Here is a 26,160-nt window from a genome sequence, read left to right on the forward strand (position 1 = left end):
TTTTGTATACGTTTAGAGCAGAGTAACTGAGGCCCAGGTAGGTTTTCCCGATGCCAGGGAAAGAGGGTGAGGCCATAGGACAGAATTGGGCATTTGGCACAGGTACTGGAGCTGGCATCTAGGGATCAACTTCCTTAAACTTTCTGAACTGCCTGGGTTTACATAGGGCAGATACGCCCATTCCGGCTGAATCATGGAGACTCAAGAATGCATCACTGTAGACTTGCCGTGACTCACAGTCATTCTAGTGCATCTGAGATGTATCATTTTATAAAATGCAAAATATTTTAATCTCTTCAACCCCCAAAATAGAGAAATAAGGAGCAGAATGAAGTTATAGTTCTCATCTTAAATGATGCAAGTCATTCAGGCCATAAAAGCCCTTACACTTCACTTGCTGAATCTCATTTATAGAGGAAAGAGACGGCAGAAGGAAAATGTGTGAGTCAGCAATACCCAGTTCTAGGCAAAACAGCAATTCTGGCATTGAAATAAACATAATCTTTCATTTGGTGTTCTCCTGGGGAAAGAGAAATAAAAACTGAAGCGAAGGCAGAACGCATTGATCAGTTCTTATGGGATTCACTTAAAGACTGATCTATTTACATATCAGAACCACTGTCAACAGAATGTTGAAGAGGAATTCAATCAGCCCCAGTTTCAGCCAAGTCACATCTTTAAAGGCAGTCTCAGCTTTGGTCTGATGGAAAAAAAAATACTCAAACGTTTAGACATGAGTGCAGTTATGATCATTATCATTATGGTATTTAAGTGCTTATTACGTGGCCAGCACTGTCCTTAGATTTTGCGTGGACACAGTCTCTGGCCCACAAGGGGCTCAGAGTCCAAGTGGAAGGGAGACTGATAATGAATCCTTGTTTTACCGATGAGGAAACAGACACATATAAATTAGATTACTAGCCCCAGGTTGCAAAGTGGACAGTGGCAGAGCAGCAAGGAAAAGCTAGCTCCTTTGACTCCTAGGCCTGGGCTCTTTCCACCAGGAAACACCACTCCTTAATGTGTCTAATTATAAGCAACGTAACTATTCACAAGAGGTTTATTAGAAAGTGAGATGAAATCAGTCATGGGAAGCAGCTTAGCATAGTGGATAGAGCACGTGCCTGGGAATCACAAAGACCTGGGTTCTAATCCCAGCTCCACCACTTATCTGCTGTGTGACCTCGGGAAAGTCACTTCACTTCTCTGTGCCTCCGTTCCTCAGCTATAAAATGGGGATTAAGACTGTCAGCGCCATGTGGGGCATGGACTGTGTCCAACCCCATCACCTTGTATCTAACCCAGCACTTAGAACAGTACACAATAAGTGCTTAATAAATGCCATCCAAAAAAAAAATTCAGCCAATCAACAGTACGACAGAGTTGGTATACACCATCTGTAAAATGGGGATTGAGACTGTGAGCCTCATGTGGGATAGGGACTGTGTCCAATCTGATTTGCTGATATTCACCCCAGCGTTTGTACAGTGCCTAGCACACTGCACTTAAATACCATAATAATACTTATTAATAATATCCCTGCACACCAGCAGCATCCAGTGTCCAGGGGAAGGGTTGCAGTTTATTTTAATGTCTGTCTCCCCATCTGTACAGTAAATTCTTTTACAGCAGGGATCGTGTCTACTTACTCTGCTCTCCCAACTGCTACTCCCTGTGCTTTGCACCCAGCGAGTGTTTAAAAAAAATACCATCAGATGCCCCAGGGATGACCTGACAGGGACTCACGGGCCCATTCAAGCTGGTAACCTGACAGCATCTGGGCTTCATAACCTGAGGGGGCTTAGTTTCCCGGTGACGGTAGCCCTCCGATCGGTCCAACCCTCTGCCCGCTGCTCGGCCCTCATGTAGGACAAAAGCGAGCTGACTGGCCTAGGCTTCCAGGGCAATGAGGGGCATGAGAGGACTTGGTATGGCAGTGCCAGTGTCCAAAGCCGCAGCTGTGCCCCTGGGCATCCAGAAACAGCATCCACAGCTGCCTCAAGGCCCTGGCTCCTGGGGATTCCCTCACCCTAACATGTTCCACAGCTCCACACAGCAACCCAGCAGTCTAAGCTCCTTATTGAGCACTTCCTCTGGGCAGAGCTCTGTACTAAGTGCTTGAGCGAGTACAATAGACTCAGAGGTCACAATCCCTGCTCCGAAGGGGCTTACAAATCTACACAGAAATAGCTAACTAGTTAACCACTACCTCTCTAAGCACCAAGTTTTTTCTAAGATTCAGAAGACCGCGCTCCATATTAAGTCTTGTAGAGAGCCGAATCAGCTCTGTGTTTCTGGAAGCGGCCAAACAGGCATCTTCGGACTAAAGGTCACAGCATGTTCACTTTTGCTTTAGGATATTAAATTGTACTAGATTAGCCGTGATATTTCAAGGCCTAATTTATAAACCCAAGAGCAGTGTTTCCTAACCATTTTTAGCTTGAGACAACCCCATGAATGTTCTACAATTTCCATTCCATCCCTAACTTGAAAACCCTCCTTTCACCAACCTTATCCACCCACCCTTACCTCACCTGACCCCACGGCGAACTTTAGGAGGTGGCTATTGCACTTCTTAGGACCAGCCTGCTCTGATACATTCAAGCCTCACAGCACTGTGACTACCAGTCGCAGCAATGCCCAGGGACATCACTATAATCATAATAATGGTGGCATTTAAGCCCTTACTATGTGTCGAACACTGTGCCAAATGCTGGATAATCAGATCGGACATAGTCCTTGTGCCCTATAGGTTTCACAGTCTAAGGGGGAAGGGGGAAATGGATATTGAATCCCCATTTTATGGATGAGATTACTGAGGCAAAGGGATGTTAAGGTCACACAGCAGGCCAGTGGCAGAGCCTGGATTAGAACCCAGGTCTCCTGATCCCTACACTTGTGCTCTTTCCAGTAATATTAATAATAACTGTGGTATCTGTTAAATGCTTACTATGTGCCAGAAATTCTTCTAAGCGCCGGGGTAGATACAAGCCAATCAGTTTGGATGCAGTCCATGTCCCGCATGGAGCTCACATTCTTCATCTCCGTTTTAAGGATGCGGTAACAAGCATAGAAAAGTCAAATGACTTGCCCAAGGTCACACAACAGACAAATGGCAGAGCTGGGACTAGAACCCAGCAACTTCTGACACCTAGGCCACACTCTATCCACTAGGCTTCACTAGTAATTCTCTGAATAAGCCTGCCCATCTCTACCACTGGCACCCTTCCCCAGTTCAGCACAGCTCTATTGCAGTGGAATTTGGGGCTCCCTTCTGGCCCACAAATGGAAACCTGCTGGTGGAAGAGGGTCGCTCCCATTCCTTAAAAAAATATAAAATACAAGAAACGTATGCCAATTAAATTCCAGCCCTCGAGTTCAGGTCAGGATCACATTTTCCACCGCTCTCTGCCAAGACTTTTCCGGCTAGTCTGCCTGGGACAATCTGCAAGGGGAACTGATCTGTCTTCATTCATCAACAAGAAAAGAAAAAGAAAAGACATATGCAGACGTGCAATATGCCGCAAAACACATCCGGTTTTTAACCTCTGATAACATCTCTCTGGTAATACCACCTCTCTGACCCCCTCTTCTGCTTCCCTAGAGGCAGAGATACTTTGAACAATGTGTGAAATTTCAACTATTTTGGGTAACATTTATTCAACCTAATGTAAGTGTACAATTTGTGCTTGTTTCAAAAGAAAAAATAAAGCTTATTTCTCTTAGCATCTAGTTGATAAAATCTTTGTTACTGTAGCTGCTTGGTGGAGTTTTCAGGGTGAAATGGCAGTGAATTTAAGGTACACAAATGAAAATAACTATGGTATTCTTTCTTAATCAGTAGAAACTAAATTGACACAAATAATAGGTATCAACCACAAAGAACAGTGTTCTTTTCTTCCTTTGTCCCTTCACCTTCCTAGGAGCCCTGTCCCTTTCAAGCCAAAGACTTGTTTTGGACAAACATGATATTAATAATCAACTGGATGGCAGAGATTTCGGCTGCCTCACGTACAAAGAGTTCTACCCTCAATATTTCTCTCTCACCCCCTCCCACCCTCCATTTTTTTTAAACCATTGCTTCACAGGCTATTAATCACTTCCCCCTGATGTGTAAGGAGTTAACGACAAAAGGGCAGAATGGTTTTGCAGTTTCTAACCCAGCAGACACTCCATTTTTCCTTTCTTAGAATATAAATTCTTTGAGGTCAGGGGCCAGGCCTTCTCACTCCACCGTATTGTGCTCTCCAGAGCACAGCATCCAGGCATTAAATGGATGGATTTGGCATGTCCCAGTGGGAAAAGCAAGAGATTGGGAGTGAGGAAACTCAGGTTCTAGTTCAGATTCCAGAGCTTCTCTCCTGTATGACAATGTGCAAGTCACTTAACCTCTCTGGGCCTCAGTTCCCTGATGTATAAAATGGGGTTCAAATACCCATTCTCCTTACCCTCATACTGTGACCCCCATGTGGGAGAGGAACTGTATCCGACTTGATTATCTTGCAACCCAGCACTTGACACATCCTTATTTTGAGTCATTGGTGCGAACTTCAAGGGAGCAATGAGGGTGAATATCCCCACCGATTTGAATAATTACAATAATGATAGTATTTACGTGTTTACTATAAGTGAAGCATTGTCCTAAATGCTGGAGTAGGCACGATATAAGCAGTTTGGACCCAATCCCTTTTCCACCTGGGGCACACACTAGGTAAATAAAGGGAGAAAACGTACGGAGAGGTTTTTGAGCTGGAATCCCAACCTCGCTCAGTACAGGTCTTGCATAAGACCAGAGAGTTTACCATCTGGCCTGCAAAGACCCAAAACCTTGGCCTCCTCAACAGTAGCATGACCTAGCAGAACGGGCATGGGGCTGGGATTCAGAGGAGTTGGGTGCTCTGCCACTTCCCTGCTACGTGACCTTGGGCAAGTCACCTAACATCTCATCAGATGAATGGCAATACTTCAGAATTAGAAGCAGCAGAACAGTTCTAAAAATCCTGCCCAAAATTGGTGTATGCATCTGCTCCATCCCCAACTTGACTCCATTAGACAGCATATCATTTGGTACTCTTGTTAGATGGTGGGGAATTTTGTGTGTTTTAAAAAATGATATCCCACGGTCCAAAGGAATGAGGGATTTCCAAACTCAATCGACTATTTATTGAGCACTTACTATGTGTAGAGTACTGTACCAAGCACTTAGGAGAGTACAATATAACAGAGCTGGTAGACATCACCCATCCACAATGAGTTTACAGTCTAGAGTTGAGCTTGCAGTCCAGAGAAATTAAATTTACTCAGAAACTAAGACAAAACTGCACAACTCAGGGAAACCTGATGAGATTCAGTGAGATATAGATTATTTCTCATCTTGAATTTCTGGCTAGAATCCAGGCCAAATCAATACAGAATGCAAGTCATTTCATCTAATGACTGCTTGGCATTTGACATGAAACAAACTGATACTCTGATGCTCCTTCCCACTGGACAAATCACCACATGGCAGAAAGTGATTGCCGTGGGCACACACCCATGGTGTTTCTCAGCTGAGAAGTCCAAATTGTTGATTGATCAATTGCATTTATTGATCACATTCTGTGCAGAGCACCACATTAAGCACTTAGGAGAGTATAATATAAAAAGTGTTGATAGACATGTTCCCTGCCCACAACAAGCTTATGGTCTAGAGGGAATCTGATCTCTTGATCAGGTTCCATTGAGGTCCAGAGAAAACTCTCTCTAGACTGGAAGCTCTCTGTGCGCAAGGAACGTGTCTACCAACTCTGTTGTACTACACTAGCCCAAGTGCTTAATATAGTGCTCTGCACACAGTAAGTGTTGAATAAATATCATTGATGATGTTGATAACAGAAGCTTACCCGCCTCTATTCACAGCCAAAGTTCTCAGAGAACAAAGGAAGGTTAAACCAGTGCTTCTTTGCACTAAATGAATTTTTGATATACCTACAGCTATAGATTTATAGATGTAGACATACGTAAACCCAACATATTTCAATTTGAAGGTTAAGGTTCCTCAGAATTAGAAGTATTAGCTTATTAGGGTTTTCCCCCCCTCTGTAAATGAAGGTGGTGGTTTTTATACAAACTGCTTATGAAGTTCAACATTTTGGTGATTCATTAATTTGAAGACTGATAATTAAAACTTCCCCCCATACTAAACTTTTTATTTAGATCTACATGGGAGATAAGGTTATGGAATTACTTTTGCAGTGTGACACCACTGAGAAGCTATTCAACTCATGAATTTCAAAAGGTTACCCAGATTTATCGAGAAGCCAACTAAGCGTCTTAGGGAAGATACTGAAGGAATAGGCTCTGCTGAGAATAAATAATCAAGTCCATTGAGATTGATGACGAAAATAGTGAAAAATACAAACCCGTGTAATTACTTAACCTAAACAAATGGAGTGGGGATTTGAATGGAGGTGAGTGAACAAAAATCAATAACAAACCGATAAAGAGTTATATTCTGAGATTGTCAGTGGGTTGGTGGGAACCATTAGGAGTGGAAGAAAAATAGCTGAATGGTCCAAAATTCATTCATTCAATCGCATTTACTGAGCACTTACTGTGTGCAGAGCACTATAGTAAGCACTTGGGAAGTACAAAATCTAGGAAAGCATTTTAAGTTTTTTAGATATTTATGTTTAAAATAAAGGCTCTTTTATGTACAAGTGGAGCCAGCATGGTACCAAATCTCACACATCTACAAAAACTAAAGTTGTAAGAAACAGGTAACCTAATTCTCTATTTCCATTTAGAATAACTGTCTGATTTTGGCCGATAGTCAACTTTTGCCCATGTTACTTCACCCAGATTCACATAACTAGATAATGAAGAAATTATACTTTGTTCCCCCACTGATTTTTTTTTTCTATTTCTCTATTTGGGGCTTCCTTATTGGTCTATTAATCAATCAATGGTATTTACTGATGATTGATGCAGAGAACTTTACTAAGCATTTAAGGAGTGTACAATAAAGGTGTTGGAGATGTTCCCGGATCCCAAGAAGCTGGGATTATTATTCATGTCCTCTAACTCTCAAGCTCCTGCTCTTTCCACTGGGCCACACTGCTCGTTTTCCACCTAGATCACCTCAAAACCATGAGTGCATGGCAGCTTTGTTGTGTCTTTTAATCCAGACTCATTAAGGCAAGTATTTTTGCTGGACAGCCATTAAGTGGATAAGAAGCAGTCAATCATATTTATACATATTTACTACATATTATATATATTTACTATTCTATTTATTTTGTTAATGATGTGCATCTAGCTTTATGTCTATTCTGATGACTTGACACCTGTCTACATGTTTTGTTTTCTGTCTCCCCCGTGTAGACTGTGAGCCCATTGTTGGGTAGGGACCGTCTCTATATGTTGCCAACTTGTACTTCCCAAGAGCTTAGTACAGTGCTCTGCACTCAGTAAGCGCTCAATAAATACGATTGAATGAAGGACTGAATCAATCGGATTTATTGAGCTTGCCAAATGCACAGCACTGTACTATGCATTTGGGAGAGTACAACAATCAACAGACATTCCCTGCCCACAATGAGCCTGCCGTCTAGAGGCAGACATTAATATAAACAAAGAAATTACAGATATGTACATAAATACTGTGGCCTCATGAAAAGAGCAGGGCCCTGGGAGTCAGAAGTCTTGGGTTCAAACATCCACTCCACCACCTGCCGGCTGTGTGACTTCAGGCCTGTCACTTAACTTCTCCTTACCTCAGTTCTCTCATCTGCAAAATGGAGATTCACTAGCTGTCCTCCCTCCTACTTAGGTCCCACATGGAGTTAACAGCCTAATTATCTTCCACCAGCCTCAGCACTTAGTATGTGCCTAATACATAGCGAGTGCTTAGATACCAGAGTGATTATTATTATCACTACTGAAAGCTCAAGAACAAGAGTTGTGCTGCTACCGCTTCAGCCCTAGGGACTTAATCACTTGGCAGAATCCACAGTGTTGCCAGGCCTTTCCAGACTGAGCCCTCTTTTTCCTCTCCTCCTCCCCATCCCCCACCACCCTACCTCCTTCCCCTCCCCACAGCACCTGTATGTTTGTACAGATTTATTACTCTATTTTACTTGTACATATTTGCTATTCTATTTATTTTGTTAATGATGTGCATCTAGCTTTATTTCTATTTATTCTGACGACTTGACACCTGTCCACGTGTTTTGTTTCGTTGTCTGTCTCCCCCTTCTACACTGTGAACCTGTTGTTGGGTAGGGACCATCTCTATATGTTGCCAACTTGTACTTCCCAAGTGCTTAGTACAGTGCTCTGCACACAGTAAGCACTCAATAAATACTTTTGAATGAATGAATGAAATGCTCTGCCTACCTCTTTCTCAGATAATACTGTGGAGATGAAGTCTTAAAACACTGGTGGCATTGCAGGGTGGCCATTTTGCAGCAACTGTTTCCCTGCTTCCACCCTATTCCACCTCCTTGGGAGTGAGAAGTTTACCCTGAGTGATGGTCTGAGAAGACCCTAGTTAACAGGGATTGGAGAAAGTTAGAGCTCCATCTGAGTATTCCAAAGGGTAAGTCATTCCATAGATCCATTTTCTCTCTCCACATCATCTTCTACGAAGGTGATACATTTATGTTCTTTATTTTGGGGGTGGGGGGGTATTTGTTGAGCACTTACTATGTGCCAGGCACTGTACTAAGCACCGGGGATGATACAAGCTATTCAGTCCATGTCCCATGTGAGGTTCACGGTCTTAATCCCCATTTTACAGATTAGGTAATTGAGGCACAGAGAATTGACTTGCCCAAGGTCACACAGCAGACAATTGGCAGAGCCAGAATTAGAACCCAGGTCCTTCTGACTTTTAGGCCCATGCTCCACCCACTAAGCTGCTTCTCTAGAACTAGCCAAGAGTACAGTAAGTCATCTCAGCTTCTTCAGGGTGAATAAAAATGGGGGTTGGAGAGGGTGCAGAAGACTGCAACTATAAACTCAAGTGGAACTCTGTCAACACTTGCCAGCTGTGAGATCTTGGGCTAGTCACTTCACTTCTCTGTGCCAGTTTCTTCATCTGTAAAATGGGGATTAACATCTTGATTCTCCCTTGATTGTGAGCCCCATGTAGGACTGGTAAACTTGAGGGTGGGGATTACGTCTATAACTCAATTGGATTGTACGTCACCAAGTGCTTAGTAGAGTGTTCTGCACATAGTAAATGTTCAATAAATACATTGATTGATGTGGGACAGGGACTGTGCCCAAACAGCATAGACTGTATCCATCCCAGAACTTAGATCTGTGTCATGCACATAATAATCACTTAGGAACCACAATTATTATTGTAATCATTATTAACAGAGGAAGCATATGCGTAAACACTCAATTATATCTGTATTTAGATCCTAGAAACTTCCTGCGGAATTTCTCTTTTCCTACTGTCCCATGCTTGTTGTCCAACCCTCAGATCTCTCCAGGTCCCCCTGGGCACTTTTAACAGAAGAAAAACAAAAACCCAACAAAACAAAAAACCCACCACTCAGAATCCTCTTTGTAACCTAGTGGAGCACTGGCCTGGACATCAGGAGACCAGGGTTCTAGTCCAGCTCTGCCACGTGTTTTCTGTGTGACTTGAAGCAAATCACTTAACCCATCTGGACCTCCATTTGCTCATTTGTAAAGTATGGGATAATAGCAATAATAATTGTGGTATTTCTTAAGCACTTACTGTGTGCCAGGCACTGGGGAGGCAGAGCTCCCTTCCCCTGAGGTTGTCAGCCCCAAATGGGCTATGTCCCAACTGGTTATCTTGCATCTACTCAAGCATTTATTCATTCAGTCAACTATTTATTGAGCGCTTACTGTGTGCAGAGCACTGTACTAAGCGCTTGGGAAGTACAAATCGGCAACTGAGACGGTCGGAACCAACAACTGGCTCACAGTCTAGAAGGGGGAGACAGACAACAAAACAAGTCTTGTTTAGGATGTTTGATTTAGGATGGTGCTTAGCACCTAGTAACTGATTAATACTTCAATCCTTATTTAGTGAGTGTTTACTGCATGCAGAGCAATGTACTAAGTGCTTGGGTGAGTACAGTCTCCAGTCCCTTCTTCACGCCTTTATATTTTAAGGTTGTGAGCCTCCTGACAGGGACTGGATCTAATTCTCAAATGTGTATTCTCTCCCAGCACTTAGTACAGGGCTCTGAACCCAGTGAGAACTTGATACTTTAACTACTACTGATGTTTGTTTGATTTAGGATGGTGCTTAGCACCTAGTAACTGATTAATACTTCAATCCTATTTAGTGAGTGTTTACTGTGTGCAGAGCAATATACTAAGTGCTTGGGTGAGTACAGTCTCCAGTCCCTTCTTCGCACCTTTATATTTTAAGCTTGTGAGCCTCCTGACAGACAGGGACTGGATCTAATTCTCAAGTGTGTATTCTCTCCCAGCACTTAGTACAGGGCTCTGAACCCAGTGAGCACTTAATACTTTAACTACTACTGCTACACTACAAAATAAACAGACAATCCCTAAATTTCATCTTTATTGCTACTGATGATTAAGAGTTTTTTGTTTTTAGTGATATTTGTTAAGCTGTTACTATGTGCCAAGAGCTGGAGTATGCACAGGTTAATCAGGTTGAATGGAGTTCCTGCCCCACATGGGGCTCACATTCTAAATATGACGGGGAACAGCTATCGGAGCCCCACTTTACAAATGAGAAAACTGAGGCACAAAGAAGTTAAGTGATTTGCTCAAGATCACAGAGCAGAAGAGTGACAGAGCTGGGATTACAACCCAGGTTCTCTGATTCCCAGGCCCATGCCCTTTCCACTAGGTCACTCTGCAGTTACCATTTACATGTCTTTAAGAGGCATATGAATCTTTTTTTCCCTCCCACAGAATCATCACAATAAGAGAATCCTGCTCAGAAATGTAAAAACAAACAAATTAACAACCAGATCAAATAGCAAACGGGGTGAATGACAACATGGCAGCCCAGGTTTGGGCAACTGGATGCAGTAATGCATCAGAAAGATCAACCCAAAGCACTCATGGACTCTATAAATTGTTACAAATCATGTGTTCATATTAATGTCTGCCTCCCACTCTAGACCATATGCTCATTGTGGGCAGGGTACATGTCTACCAACTCTGTGGCTGGAACGCTCCCAAGCACTGTACACGGGAAGAGCTCAAATACCATTGTTGATGGTGATGAAGATAACCCAGGCTGGGAGTAAAATTAGACATTTCCGTGGGACCCTTTCTTCACTAATGGAGAGGTATCTGGGGAGTTTGTGACCATCTACTTTTTCTTCTAAAGCATAAATCTTTTCCATAAACTTGAAACATTTCACGTAAGAGCAATAAAATGACAACCTTGACTTTAAAATTGTGGATTTAAATCATGAAGATGGTCTTTTTGATTCAGATGAGCGCTTAGAGAAATCATGCAGAGCTGTAAGAAATTTGGCTGTGACATAAGAAAGCATTTTATTTGAAAATACCATCCTGAGCACTTCTTTATGCCACTGATACAGTAGTAATAATAAAAATAACAATAATAATAATAATAATAATAATAATGGTATTTGTTAAGTGCTTACTATGTGCAAAGCACTGTTCTAAGCACTGGGGGGATAAAAGGTGATCGGGTTGTACCACGTGGGGCTCACAGTCTTAATCCCTACTTTACAGATGAGGGAACTGAGGCACAGAGAAGTTAAGTGACTTGCCCAAAGTCACACAGCTGAGAATTGGCAGAGCCAGGATATGAACCCATGACCTCAGACTCCAAAGCTCGTGCTCTTTCCACTGAGCCACGCTTCAGTAGGTGCATCATCACCAAGGCACTGGCAAAAAGGCTAGTGAACATTGCACTGACAGGCTGAAATGAGTGGGGTTGAGGGCATTAGATGTTGTTCCATTTACCTCCCACACAAGAGATATCAAGAGAAGATTCAGGCACAATCCTCCACTGACAAACCCAGCTAAACAGGAGCTCATTGCCTGGTTACAGGGCAAGAGCAAAGCTGCAAAGTTGTATTTGGGATAGAGATAGAGATCATCCTTCACATAACCAGGGCTCAACATATTTCCCCCAATGCTTACTCAAGTCTCCCTACTTCTCAGTGGCTGGCGGAAGGAAGGGTACGAAATTCCTGCTTGTTTCTGTACCATCACCGTAATGACCCCTGCTTATTCTCCACACAGTAAACACTCAATAAATACGATTGATTGATTGATAGCACAAGGATCTGAAAAGGGACAAAGAGGAAAGTACTTGCACACAACTCATCCTCTCAGGCATTCACTGGTAGTTATTGAGCACTTACTACGTGCAGAGCGCTGTACTAAGAGCTTGGGAGACAATATAACAGACATATTCTCTGCGCACAACAAAGTTACAGTCTGGGGGGAGACAATATAAATAAATAAAATTACATATATGTACATAAATACTGTAGTGTTGGGTGGAGGATGATTTAAGGGAGCAAGTCAGGGTGACAGAAGGGAGTGGGAGATAGGGAAGGAGGGCTAAGTTAGGGAAGGCTTCTTGGAGAAGATGAGCCTTCAATTAGGCTTTGAAGTTGGGGAGAGGAATCCTCTTTCGGATTTGAAGAGAGAGGGTGTTACAGGCCAGAGGTAGGAGTGGGCGAGAGGCTGGTGGTGAGATCGATGTACAGTGAGAAGATTAGAAGAGTGAATTGGGTGAGCTGGGTTGTAGTAGAAGAATAGCGAGCTGAGGTAGGAGGGGGCAAGGTGATTGAGGTTTATAAACCACTCTTCTCCTGGCTCCCAGCAGGGCCTGCCCGACTCCAATGATAGCACTTGCATCTGATCCCTAACAATACTAACTGTGGTATTTTTTAAGCACTATGTGCCCAGCACTGTATTAACTGCTGAGATAGATAACAGATAATCAGGTCAGACAAAGTACCTGTCCCCAAGTGGGACTCACAATGCAATTACATATTTAACCCCCACTTTACAGATGAGGAAACTGAGGTTCATAGAAGTGACTTGCCCAAGATCACTCACAGCAGTAAAGTGGCAGAGCCAGGATTAGAATCCAAGTCCTCAGGCTCCCAGGCCTGAACTCTTTCCACTCTGCTTCTTGCTACCCCTCCATCCACTGTTTGGCAGATGAGGCTTTGTAAACTGTCAGTACACCCCTCTACTGCAGATAATCTTCAGGGTTTAAGCATAAGATCTGAAGGCAGCCACTACCAGGGAGAAAGAGATAGTGAAGTGGCTGCTGAATTCTGTGAGTTCCACGAAGAGTTATAAATTATTAAGGAGAACGATCTAACAATGTACAGCTTTCTCTGGGTAACAAAATTGTCACTAAAACAAACTAAGAAATCAATAAGGTGCACTGGAAGCCTAGACCTAAAACAGGGAAGTAAATGGGAGGAGGCATCCAGTGCTTAGAACACAGTAAGCACTTAAATCCCATAATTATTATGAAGAGATGCAAAGAATCTACTGAAGGCTGGAGTGTGCACTTTGGTGCAGTCAGTTGGACTACCGGAATCCATATTTGCCCCCAGAAGTGGAAAATATAAAAATAATGACAGCCAATTTTAATAATAGATACAGACAGTTCTAATACCCTGCAATGCTCCCCATTACGTATGGTTTCAGAGATAAAAGGGCAAATGTAAGATAACTACATACAGTTTTTATGATTGTGATTACACATTTCCATTTTCTCTATGTTAAGGTTATATATTTATTTTCTCTTGGTACCAAAGAACTTGCTTATTAACACATTACTTTTCACCAGACTCACATTGCCTCATTCAAGCTCTCAGTTCCCAAACATCTCATCGTAATGCATCGTAAATATTATATTACACATTTACAAAGGCTGCCAAATAATCAGGACATGGACATGCATTACTTTTGGATATTCTTTTTTCTTTCACATAGAGTAACTGAATCAAGAACTAAATAATTTAGTTACAGAGGAACACTTTCCAAATACAGGACTCTGGATAACAGTGTGCTAAGTATAAATTCTGTTTATGTTTTAAGGGACAGAATGGTGGAATAGAGAAACAGAAAATCATGTATTGACAAATATACTTCAAGTATTTGCTTTGCTTATTTTCCTTTAGCTTTTATAGAAAATTTTAATGTGTTTTAGTCTCTGGAGAGAAGAACATAAAGGTGTTAAAGTTTGATTAGTGAAAACCCTTTTATATCCTTTTCCTTCTCTTTAAGAGTAGATGCCCTCTGGACATTTCTCCAAGAGAACCAATTATCTTTCAAAGGAGGGAAAGAAAATCAAGTTCAAGATAAACATCTCAATTGGTTATGGCAGAAACTGATACAAAATCTCCAACGGGTGTTGAAGACATTTTGCCCTGGTGACCCATCAATATATACAAATTTGCAAGTTTCTCTACATCGTCTTGTATTTATGCACCGTTAAATTAAAGCTTCACTATTCTAGGGGGGAGCAGGCTGAAGAGGCGCAAGGGACAGCTGGAGGAGGGGAAAAATGATCTAACCCCCAAGAATTTCAGCAATCTCAAGGCGATAAAGGCAAAATCTCCATAGCTGAGAATATAAGCGGGGTCCAGCAGTCCCCAAAAGGAGGGAGGTGGCAATAATACTTTTGAGTAATCAAAAACAGAAGGCCTTAGGTTCCTTTGCTCTGTAACCTAAAATATAAATGCTCTTTTGACCTTTATTTTCTACCTGACAACTCCAGTATGGAGAAACTGCAGTCTTCTCCATACAGTCACAATACGAACAGTCACGATCAATTCTCTCCACCAGGCTCCAAATAAAGTTAGGCCCTATGGCCCTCTTATTTCCATCCATGTATGCGGAACACCATTCATGTTTAGAAAATCAATTGCCGGGAAAAGCATGCCGGAAAATAGCAGCCGAGATCAATCTCTTTTAGACACCAAACTTGATTTTCATTAGCCTGATCCTAGTTTCCGTTAACCTGTCTAGTTCTCACTGGCACATAGTCACATGGGGTTAAGACGTATTTTCAACTAAACTCCTTGTGAGAAGGGAATGTATCATTTCTTTATTCTATACTTCACGAGCACCTAGTACAGTGCACTAAGCCAGCTGGGCACTCAAATGATCAACACTACTGGATATTTCTTTGAGATTATTTCTTTTAGCAAGGCTTTTTACTGTGCTGAGCTATAGACTTCTGGAATTAGTTAAAATCAACATAAAAGCAACTGTTTTCCAAACATAAAACCCTAGGCAGGAATTTATCGTGACCTAATTAATAAAAAAAAAATACCAGCCCCATTTCATCGATCAATACTGTCAAAAACTTGCCTACTCTACTTTCTTATGCCCTCAAATAAAAAAGGAATGAGTTTTTATTATCTTTTAACAATAGGGCCCACAATACTGTGATTCTAGGGTTCTGAAATATAATTAGAACTGATAACACTGAATTGTGAACCAAAATCTAAGCTAATGAACCAAGTTTATATGTTTGGAAACAGGAAATCTAATACACTGATCACTAAATGAAGATAAATAAAATAAAAATTAGGGGAACCAGAATGACTCTAAGATAAACCTCTGTCCTGTAAAGAAGCAGCATGGCTTAGTGGAAAAACCATGGGCTTGGGAGTCAGAGGTCATGGGTTCTAATCCCAGCTCCACCACTTAGCTGTGTGATTTTGGGCAAGGCACAACCTCTCTGTGCCTCAGTGACCTCACCTGTAAAATGGGGATTAAGACTGTGAGCCCCACCTGGGACAACCTGATTACCTTGTAATTACCTGTAATTATCCGAGTGCTTGGCACATAGTAAATGCTTAACAAATACGATTATTAGGAAAGGCATCAGAACCAGAAACCTCAACTAGTACCAATCCCATTCTTGAATCCCTGTGGCCATGTTAATAATAATTCATTCATTCATATTTATTTAGTTCTTACTGTGTGCACAGCACTGTACTAAGTGCTTGGAAAGTACAATTTGGCAACAGAGACAATCTCTATCCAACAACGGGTTCAATATTTGTAACGAGAAGCAGCATGGCTTAGCGGAAAGAGCCCGGGTTTGGGAGTCAGAGGTCCTGGGTTCTAATCTTGGCTCCACCACTTGCCAGCTGTGTGACTTAGGGCAATTCACTTAACTTCTCTGGACCTCAGTTCCCTCACCTGCAAAATGGGGATTAAAAGTGTGAGCCCCACCTGGGACAACCTGATTACCCTGTATCCACCCCAGCGCTCAGAACAGTGCTCAGCACATAGTAAGCGCTTAACAAATACCATCATTATTATTATAATAATGATTAATTACAATATTCTAAGCACTGGGGTAGATATAAGCTAATCAGGCTGGTCACAGTCCCTGTTCCATATAGGGCTCACAGTCTTAATCCTCATTTTACAGATCAGGGAACTGAAGCACAGACAAGTTTAATGACTTGTCCAAGGTCACAATGCAGTCAAGAGACAGAGCTGGGATTAGAACCCGGCTCCTTCTGACTCTCGGGCCCTTGCTCTATCTACTAGGAGAAGCAGTGAAGTAGCCAAGTGAAGCAGAGAAGCAGCACGGCACAGTGGAAAAGAGCACGGGCTTTCACATCTGATGTCATGGGGTCAAACCCTGGCTCCACCAATTGTCACCTGTGTGACTTGGGGCAAGTCACTTTAACTTCTCTGTGCCTCAGTTACCTCAGCTGTAAAATGGGGATTAAGACTGTGAGCCCCACGTGGGACAACCTGATCACCTTGTAACCTCCCCAGTGCTTAAAACAGTGCTTTGCACATAGTAAGTGCTTAATAAATGCCATTATTATTATTATTACTAGGCAGACTGCTTCAATGTTTCTGCTGGGCAGGTGCCTCTTTCTAAAAGGATGACCAAAACCTAAACTGGATAGTCTGTTCTGATGCTTATTCCTTCACTGCCTCAATAGGTTTCTCTCCTAAATGCTTCTCTTGTTAGAATAAAGCTCAAGGGGGAGAATGTCATTGACACTGTGGAGACAAATAATTGGTTCTAAAATATTTGTGAACCTAATGATGAAAGCTGATGTGTTTCCCAACTTTTCTTGAAGGTCTTATAAAGATTGCACCTTAGGGTTTCTTTGTGCTTCGCAAGGGTTCTCAATCCATATGGTTAAAGATATTTGTCCCCCCCCCCCCACTGAAGAATTAAAGACTGAACCTGAGGCCTTAAGGACTGCATGGACTCTTCCAATCAAGGAAGGTATTTCGTTACTTGGCTGTTCAGTGTTACACTAGATTCTTGATTATGTAATTTCTTGTCGCTTTGTATTTCTGGTATTATTCTATGTATCTGTTTACCCCCATTTAATTGTGGTCAGGGAACCCTGGTCTAATCTGTTTACTTTGTAAAAGTACTCCAGCATTTCACATAAAGTAAGCCCTTAATTAATATCTGGATTTCTACAACATTTCATTGTCATTATTTCAGAAGATACAACGTTTAAGAAACAGGAAGCAGAATGCCTAGTGGAAAAAGCAAAGGCCTGAGAGGGTAAAGTCTCTCTATGTTGCCGACTTATATTTCCCAAGCGCTTAGTACAGTGCTCTGCACACAGTAAGCGCTCAATAAATACAATTGAATGAATCAATGAGAGTCTGAGGACCTGGGTCCTAATGCCAGCTCTGCTACCTATTTGCTGTGTGACAAGTGTGGTAAGTCAATTAACTTTACTGCACCTGAATTTCCTCACTATAACATGGAAATTCAATACCTGTTCTCTCCTCCCACCCTGTGACTTTGGGCCCCATGTGAGATAGGGGTTGCATCTGACCTGATTATCTTCTATTGACCTCAGAACTTAGTACACAGGGATTTAAAATTATTAGGAAGACAAGGAATTGAATCTGTGATGTCAGCTAAATAATAATAATAATAATGGTATTTGTTAAGCACTTACTCTGTGCCAAACACTGCCACGCCAAGCAAGTTCATTCCCTCTCCTTCCCCCTGGCTCTTCTCTTCATGCCTCGGTACCTCCCACACAAATACTCCTCCAACTCATATTAATGCAGAACCAAAAGCAGTAGGTGAAAAAAAATGCTAAGTGCATCCCACTTTTCCTTTTCTTCCTTCTACTTTAAAAAATCCTTCATTTAGTCTTCTCTAAACGACCTGCTTAATCTTACCAAAACAAAAAAAACCCTCAACTACCATCTGCCTAGGTACCACTCTATCTCTCTTGTTTCCAGGTGTGCCTATGCAAAATCTCCCTGGGTTTCAGGGGTGCCACCACCTTAGAAATAAACCTATCACACATGTAAATAGCACTTTCAATTCTCTTCTATATACTCTTCCCAGGAGGTACTTACATATTTGTTGATGACAATGAGAAGGAAAACGTTCAGAAGGAGGATCTAGAAGGCTTCACGATCTTCTGAGATCTGTAATATCCACCAAATTACCCTGTTTTAGTCACGCTATTTACTGAGCCCCACCTGGGTGAAAAACACTCTTACGAACTGAAGAAGGCAAGTGAATTTCAGCCTCTGGATCTCAAAGAGAACAAAAACCCCAAGGAAGTGCTGATAAACATAAGATTGCAACCCTTTTGGGGTGAGGAATGACACCTACTTTAGGATACACTCCTTTGCTCTCAGCACAACCCTCTGCAGAGAGTAACAGCTCAATAAATAACACTGGCTGCGCAAAGACTAAATAGCCTAAGGAAACACGGACGACAATAAAAGCACCTAAAAACTGCAGTTGAAGAAATCAAGCCGGGATTCCCACTGTCCTTTCTGCCCAAGGCACAGTCAGCACTCTGTAGTATGGAGAGGCTGAGGGCCTTCCCACCCAGGTCAAGATTCCCTTCATTGTGCTACCTTCTACTCCCTCTGCAACCAGACTCTCTCCCTTGGCTTTTACTCTCACTACCCTTCCTCTAGCTCTCCAGCTGCCCTAACTGCCTCAGGCAGCAGTTCATTATACCTATTTCACTTCCTATGCTTGCCCCTCTTTCTGCTCCAGGTGATGCTTATGCCATTCCTTTAATTCAGCTCTCCCAGCCAATCAGAGCTCAGATCAATCAGCACTTCTGAGCCAATCAGAACATTCCGTCTTGACCCAAATGGGCACGAGATTTTCTACTTATTCCCAACCCAAAGGCTCAGCCTTTAGCACCTCTGGAGGCAAATCCCCTGATTCCATTGTTTTCCTTCAGCCTTTTAAGTAGCTCTCTATCTTGATTCCACCTCCCTTAAAACGAGCTCATTTCCTGTCCCCCTCCACCCTCCTGGGTTTTGACTTTGGTCCCAGTGAGTTCTCCTGTGGGGCTTTCCAAGAGGGTCTCATGAAAAGGAGAAAGGTAGGATTGATACTTTCTCAGTTAACATCGTTCTCAGAGGGTTTGTCCCGTGAAGAACAACAATGGTAAGTAGAGTTTACAAACTTCTCATATAGTTGCTTGAGTAAAATTGTAATTTTAAAAACATGCTCTGGGGAGAAAGATATATAACTTACACACTGTGGTGGTGGGTTTTCACAGCATAAGCAAAGAATCTAAGATGTCAAAAAACACACTTGGGGTGTTCCTTCTCTCACCCACCCTGAATCACTTCTTATCACTCAGTACTGGTTTATACATTGCATCCTCATATATGTCAGATGTATATATTCAGCAGGAATATTGCCAGGGAAGTTTAAATCCAGAATTATAACAGTGACAGTCTTTTTGCCAAATGGTGATGGGTCCAGCCTCTTCAGGTTTGATCTCAAAATCTACCCATGGATGAGGCTAGATAAAATGCTCATTTTGGCTTAAAGTCACCTATCAGTGACCTGCCAGCTTGTTAGAAAGGGGGTTGATTGGAGCTAATTAGACTCTTTACTAGCTCTCCTGGTCTTTATGGCAGAAGAGTAAAAGGGGGAAGTAATCACTGGGAGACATCAGCTGTGATGTGGATCCATATGGCTTTTTTTTCCCTCTCCTGGTTGTCATTCTTCATGAAACAGTGATGCATTCTGCTAATGAATATCCCATAGCACTTAAGTATATACCCTAGTATGTAAACACCAGTTGATACACATTTCTTACAATATTTCTTCCTCCTGTCTGAAGTTATCATCTATCTTGTTTGTTAAAAGGAAACTCTTGTATGGCCGTGATTGTGTTTAAGTCTCCTGAATTCCTCCAAATGCTCAGTACAGTGGTCTGTACTATTTGTTTTTTTGTATTGAGCATCTATTTATTTTACTTGTACATTTACTACTCTATTTATTTTGTTTTGTTGTAGACTCTGAGCCCGTTGTTGGGTAGGGACTGTCTCTATATGTTGCCAACTTGTAATTCCCAAGCGCTTAGTACAGTGCTCTGCACACAGTAAGTGCTCAAAAAATATGAATGAATAAATACTATTGATTGAGCAAACTCCCTGAAGAATGAGGTGCAAGGAAGCCACTGAATTCTAGAAATGTAAACCTCGGGGGTGGTTCCATTGAGTTGCGAAAACCCCAGTTAATTGGTTGGATTATTTAGCACCCTTTACTAAACAGGAAAGGTCTTACTTTTAGCTACTTGACCTAGAATAACACGCTGCACGCAGTAACCAGTTAATGAATACTGGTGATGATGAAAATCTGGCCTTGATGGAACCGTGGGGCTTTTGTTTAGCTCTTTTCTTGTGCTATTGTTAATGGATTTCTCAAGAGAAACAATTTAAACACATTCTGAATAGCTTTCTCTAGATTATTCTGTAAAAATGGAGAATAAGCCTTCTATACCCCAAACTTCAGATAACTGACACCCCCAGAAATATTCTAAGCAGATTATTGGCCCTTAAGAAAAGCAGTGTTGCTCAGTGGAAAGAGTGCGGGTTTGGGAGTCAGAGGTCCTGGGTTTGTATCCCTGCTCAGCCACTTGTCAGCTGTGTGACCTTGGGCAAGCCACTTAACTTCTCTGTGTCTCAGTTACCTCATCTGTAAAATGGGGATTAAGACTGAGTCCCACGTGGGACAACCTGATAGCCTTGTATCCCCTCCAGCACTTAGAACAGTGCTTTGCACATAGCGCTTAACAAATACCATTATTATTATTATTATTATTTAAATTCCCATTTAAACTGCTGTTGGAGCTACAGATGTTTCCAAGGGTAGAAACCAACCCTTGTGAAAACTATTCCAAAATCTATACTGTAGGAGGAAAAAAAAAACTACATTTCCAGACCTGCAGACAAGATACGTGGGCAGGGAACATGTCTACCAACTGTGGTATTGTATCCATCAAGCAATTATATTTATTGAGCGCTTACTGTTTGCAGAGCACTGAATAAAGTTCTTGGGAGAGTACACTAGAGCAGAGTTGGAGGCCCCATTCTCCGCCCACAATAAGCTTACAGTCTAGAGGGGGAAGCAGACATTATTATAAAGAAATTAAATTACAGATATGCACTCAAGTGTTGGGCTGAAGGAGGGGTGAGTAAAGGGTACAAATCTTAGTGCAAGGGTGACAAGGAATGCAGTGGGAAAAGAAATGAGGGCTTAGGGAAGTATTGTGGGCAGGGAATGTGTTTTACATTGTGTTATACTCTCCTAAGTGCTGAGTGTAGTGCCCTGCACACACTAACGCTCAATAAATGATCTATTGGAAGGTCTCTGGGAGAAGATGTTTCTAATAAGGCTTTGAAGGTGGGGAGAGTGACAATCTGCTGGATATCAAGAGGGCGGTACTTAAGTGCATAGTACAGTGCCCTGACCACAGTAAGTGTTCAATGAACCTCACTGATTGACATGGGAAAGTTTTCTAGTAGCTCCTAGTATTGCTTAATGGTGGTCCAGTTATCCACTGTAGAAGGGTGACTGAGAGATTAAAGAGCAAAATATGTTTGGAATTATGTCTGCTTTCCCTAGCTCTTGGTACAGTGCTCTGCACATAGTTTATGCTCAGTAAGTACTACGGATGGATGGCTTGATTAAAGATGGGCCAAAACTGGGGCTTCCTTGTTACCAAGGGTCTTGGGAACTGACCAAATGATCAGGCAGTTTACCCTTTTCCCACTTGACCTTGTGGGAGCCAATCACACCCCATCCCTTACTGGAGGAGCAGGAGCTACCAGCTGCTTCTGGAGATTACAGGGTAAACCTTCCCAACTCACTGAATTCTCATTGATCTAGGCTTCTTCCTTCTCCCATTTGGACTGATTGCCCCTCATGGGTCAGAGATAAGATTGTATTTTTGTGTGTGCTTTAGTAGGTTTTTGGCACAATTTAAGTATTTAATCAAAATTAGTAATAAAACAAAGAAAATTATTCAAAAATCAACATCTGAAATTCTGCAACTTCATTTTTATTGAGGTGAATGCAAAGTGGCCTAGTGGAAAGTGCACTTGCTGGGAGTCAGAACCTGGGTTCTAATCTTGGGCTCTGCTGTATGACCTTGGACAAATCAATTAACCTCTCTCTGTGTGCTTGAGTTCACTCATCTGTTTAGACTGTGAGCCCGTTTGGTGGGGCCCATCTCTATATGCTGCCGATTTGTACTCCCGAAGCGCTTAGTACAGTGCTCTGCACACAGTAAGCACTCAAATATGAATGTAAAATAGGGATTAAATATTTCTCTGCAGATTGCGAGCCCCTTGTGGGGCAGGGACTGTATCTAATTTGATTATATTGGATATACCCCAATGTTTAGAACAGTGCTTGGTACATAGTAAGAACTTAACAAGTACCTTTAAAAAATGCAGGGGAGCAACGGGAGGTGAGAAAAAGTAAAACGATGAGGGAATAATCGTAATCAATGGTATTTATTGAATGCTTACTGTGTGCAGACACTGTACTAATCATTTGGGAGAGTACAATACAACAGAGTTGCTAGACCCGTTCCCTGCCCACAATGAGCTTAGAACATCTTCTTCAATCAATCAATCAATCGTATTTATTGAGCGCTTACTATGTGCAGAGCACTGTACTAAGCGCTTGGGAAGTACAAATTGGCATCACATAGAGACAGTCCCTACCCAACAGTGGGCTCACAGTCTAAAAGGGGGAGACAGAGAACAGAACCAAACATACCAACAAAATAAAATAAGTAGGATAGAAATGTACAAGTAAAATAAATAAATAGAGTAATAAATATGTACAACCATATATACATATATACAGGTGCTGTGGGGAAGGGAAGGAGGTAAGACGGGGGGATGGAGAGGGGGACGAGGGGGAGAGGAAAGAAGGGGCTCAGTCTGGGAAGGCCTCCTGGAGGAGGTGCTCTCTCAGCAGGGCTTCCTTCTTGCCCTGTGATAGCAATTAGTAAAATAGCCAATAGTGACCAATCATACCAAAAAGCATTAGCAGTGGGCCTGAAAAATACCCCAAAAATCATCTGTTTACTACTATCAGAATTTCATATTCTCATATGGCACTGGAGAGGGACTCAAGTATTGCTGTAAGCAAAAGATTTATAAGATTTTAAAGTTGTCTGGCCTCCCAGAAGGGTAATTTATGTCCAACACTCCCCTCCCATCGTATCCTGACAAACACTTAAATGGTATGAATCTGGGCCTGTTACCTGATGAACATATTTGCCACTGATGTTATCACTAGGCCTCAGAATGAAAAGAACCGTGGTAAAGTTCAAGACACTTCCTGTGTTAGTCGCACACGTGTTTGGTGTAGTCAACCTTAAGCATGTGCTATGTCTAATGTAAGGGCTAACTAATAAACTATATAGATTTATTATTACATCTAGGCATCAGGAGGGCTCTACAGAAATGACCCAATTCTGACTCTGCTGCATTATGTATATGGAGAAAACTCTCATCTGTAGTACTAATTTTGTAAGCTTCAGTAGTTTCACATACCATCCATTTTGATCAAAATTCAATCTAAGAATGATTTGATACCAACTTTGGAAAAAACATTTTTTTCCTGCAGTTTAATTCATGTGGCTATAGCCAAAAGATTTCTCTTCTCTTCTCCACCCCCTCCGCACCACCTCACCTATTAGCTGTGCCCCTCCCCCTTCCCCATTAAAAGTGAGCTGTACAGTATGCCAGGAGAGAAAAATATCCCACAGTAATGAAAAAAATCTTGTGTGGACTCAGACAAGAAAAATATCTATCTTCAAATGAACCAGAGTTTTCCGGTTCAATCTGATTACCCATTTGAAAAGGAAATAATGCCTTGCATGTCTACCTTTCCAAATTTTCACTAGCCATGTATATGTCTGAGAATCAAACAAACAATTAAACAGGTCTGAGGTCATCAGCTTGACAAGCCATTGCAATCGTATATTAAATCAAACCATTCTAAATCAACCAAAATATTAGACCAACCGCTGACTTTTAAAGCAGTACAAAGGCAAGTGGAAAAATAAATGACTGAACTGTTGGGAAGGGGAGGTTTACACCTCTTGCAGAGAGCATCAGGCATCTGTTAGGCACACACTGAGGGACTTCTGGCCTTTATATTTGGGGGGCAGATAATATGGGATCAAACGAGGTCTCTTTGAACACCAAGAATACATGCAACAGGTCTGTAATTTTGTTTTCTTGCAAACATGGCAGCATTGTGCATCCACTTAAATAAAAGCCACAGTCCATTTCATAACGTCAACACTGTTACACTGGTTTAAGAAGGTGGGGGAAGGGATGAGAGTAGATTTTAAGTTATTTGACAGTACAGCACATTGTCGTTCCAGGGTGTGTGTGTGTACACACACACACACACACACACACACACACACTACTAACTTATTTAACTATTAGGAGTGTAACTCAGATCAGTGTTTTAGAGTGTAATTCCAGCCCTTGCTGTAGCCATACTGTAGTTGAATGAGATCTCCCCTCCCCCCCGCCCACCCCCCTCCCACCCCCTCCCTGCCTCTGGGCTGGTGGAAATTCCACACCCTCTGCAATGTGAATCCTTTATATTTAGCAGTTTTTCCAGTTAAAAAATACAGGATCCACAGGCAGGGGGATTATTCCGAAAACACTTTTGCAAACTTCTTCACCTTCCTCGTGGGCCCAAAATAGTATTATTGTCATTGTTTTTAAGAAAAGCAATCCCACTGCTTTCTGGCCATCAGTTCAGAACAGCACTTTTGAAACTGCCACATTTGTTATTGTCCTGCCTTAAAAAAATTCAACATGGTCTTCCAACCTCTGAAACACCACAATAACAACACTAATAATCCTTTCCCTCTAGAAAGCAGGTACTCTCACGTTTCTCCAAATGAATTAAAACAACCCAAACACACACAAACACAAGCACATTCACACTACCCAAACACTCAGTAAAATGTTGGTAAATCTCACTAGGAACGACAAACAGTAAAGCCAAGTCCCAAAACAAATCAAGAGGGAATAGAACAACCGAAAGACAGAGCCAGGGGAAGTTTGTTGATTGCAATGAAAAATATGGCCAAGGAGAGCCAGTTGATCAGGAAATTACAATTCACACAGAGCACTCCCCCCAACACATACATACATACACACACTCACTCCACCTCCCCTTCCCCTCCCCCTCTCCCCCCAAAAAGGTCTAAATGATGAATAATCCGCCTTCCAAACTCACCTCACTCAACGTATATTAAAGGCACAGCTTTCTCCCTTGGAAAACAGCAGGAAAAAAGCCTCAACTTGCGTCGGAAGCAACACACAGACTTTTCTTTCACTTGCTGTACATGGTGCAACTCTTCCAAGGTCCCAGCAAGCGTTAAAGGAGACTGTAAATCCCAACCCCCACTCCTCCCTCCCCCTCCTCCTCTTCCTCCTCCTCTTCTTCTCCTCCTCCTCCTTCCCAGCACACAACAAAAAAATCAAAAGGAAGTCCCAGAGAGTGAGAAGAGGAAAATGGAAAGTTTTGGGTGCGGAATGGCGGTCAGGGAGGTGCTGCACACTAGTTCATTAGCAGAGTTAGTGTTTGGAGTGTGTGTGTGTGTATGCACACACATGCATAAGTGTGTGTGTGTTTGAGACAGAGACAGAAGAAGCAAGCAGCTTTAGGAGAGAGACAAGAGAGATCCACACTGAGACTGGAAACAGAGACAGTCAGTGACCTCCTAGGGAAAAAAAAACAACCAAGCACATCGACCTGAGCTGGTAGGAGAGAAAAAAAAAACCCAACAAAAACACCCTCATTTCTTTTTACTCTTCCCCCACCTCCAAAATCTTACCCTTCCCCCACCCACGCCGGGAAAA

General features: G+C 42.1%; 1 protein-coding gene across 3 annotated transcripts in view; it reads right to left on the reverse strand.

The window, feature by feature from the left end:
• The window catches only part of TBL1X (transducin beta like 1 X-linked), a 219,934-nt gene extending 194,270 nt beyond the window's left edge, over positions 1-25,664 (reverse strand). For 2 of the 3 annotated variants that reach the window (XM_038757106.1, XM_038757107.1), the window contains exon 1: positions 25,535-25,664. The gene's annotated coding sequence lies outside the window, so the exon portion shown is untranslated. Of the gene's footprint in view, positions 1-18,339; positions 18,412-18,601; positions 18,631-25,534 lie in introns of those variants that run through there. The other variant, XM_038757108.1, reaches the window with a different exon arrangement.
• Between the last annotated feature and the right edge of the window lie 496 nt (positions 25,665-26,160).

The sequence above is a fragment of the Tachyglossus aculeatus genome, chromosome 15 (assembly GCF_015852505.1).
Source record: "Tachyglossus aculeatus isolate mTacAcu1 chromosome 15, mTacAcu1.pri, whole genome shotgun sequence".
NCBI lineage: Eukaryota > Metazoa > Chordata > Mammalia > Monotremata > Tachyglossidae > Tachyglossus > Tachyglossus aculeatus.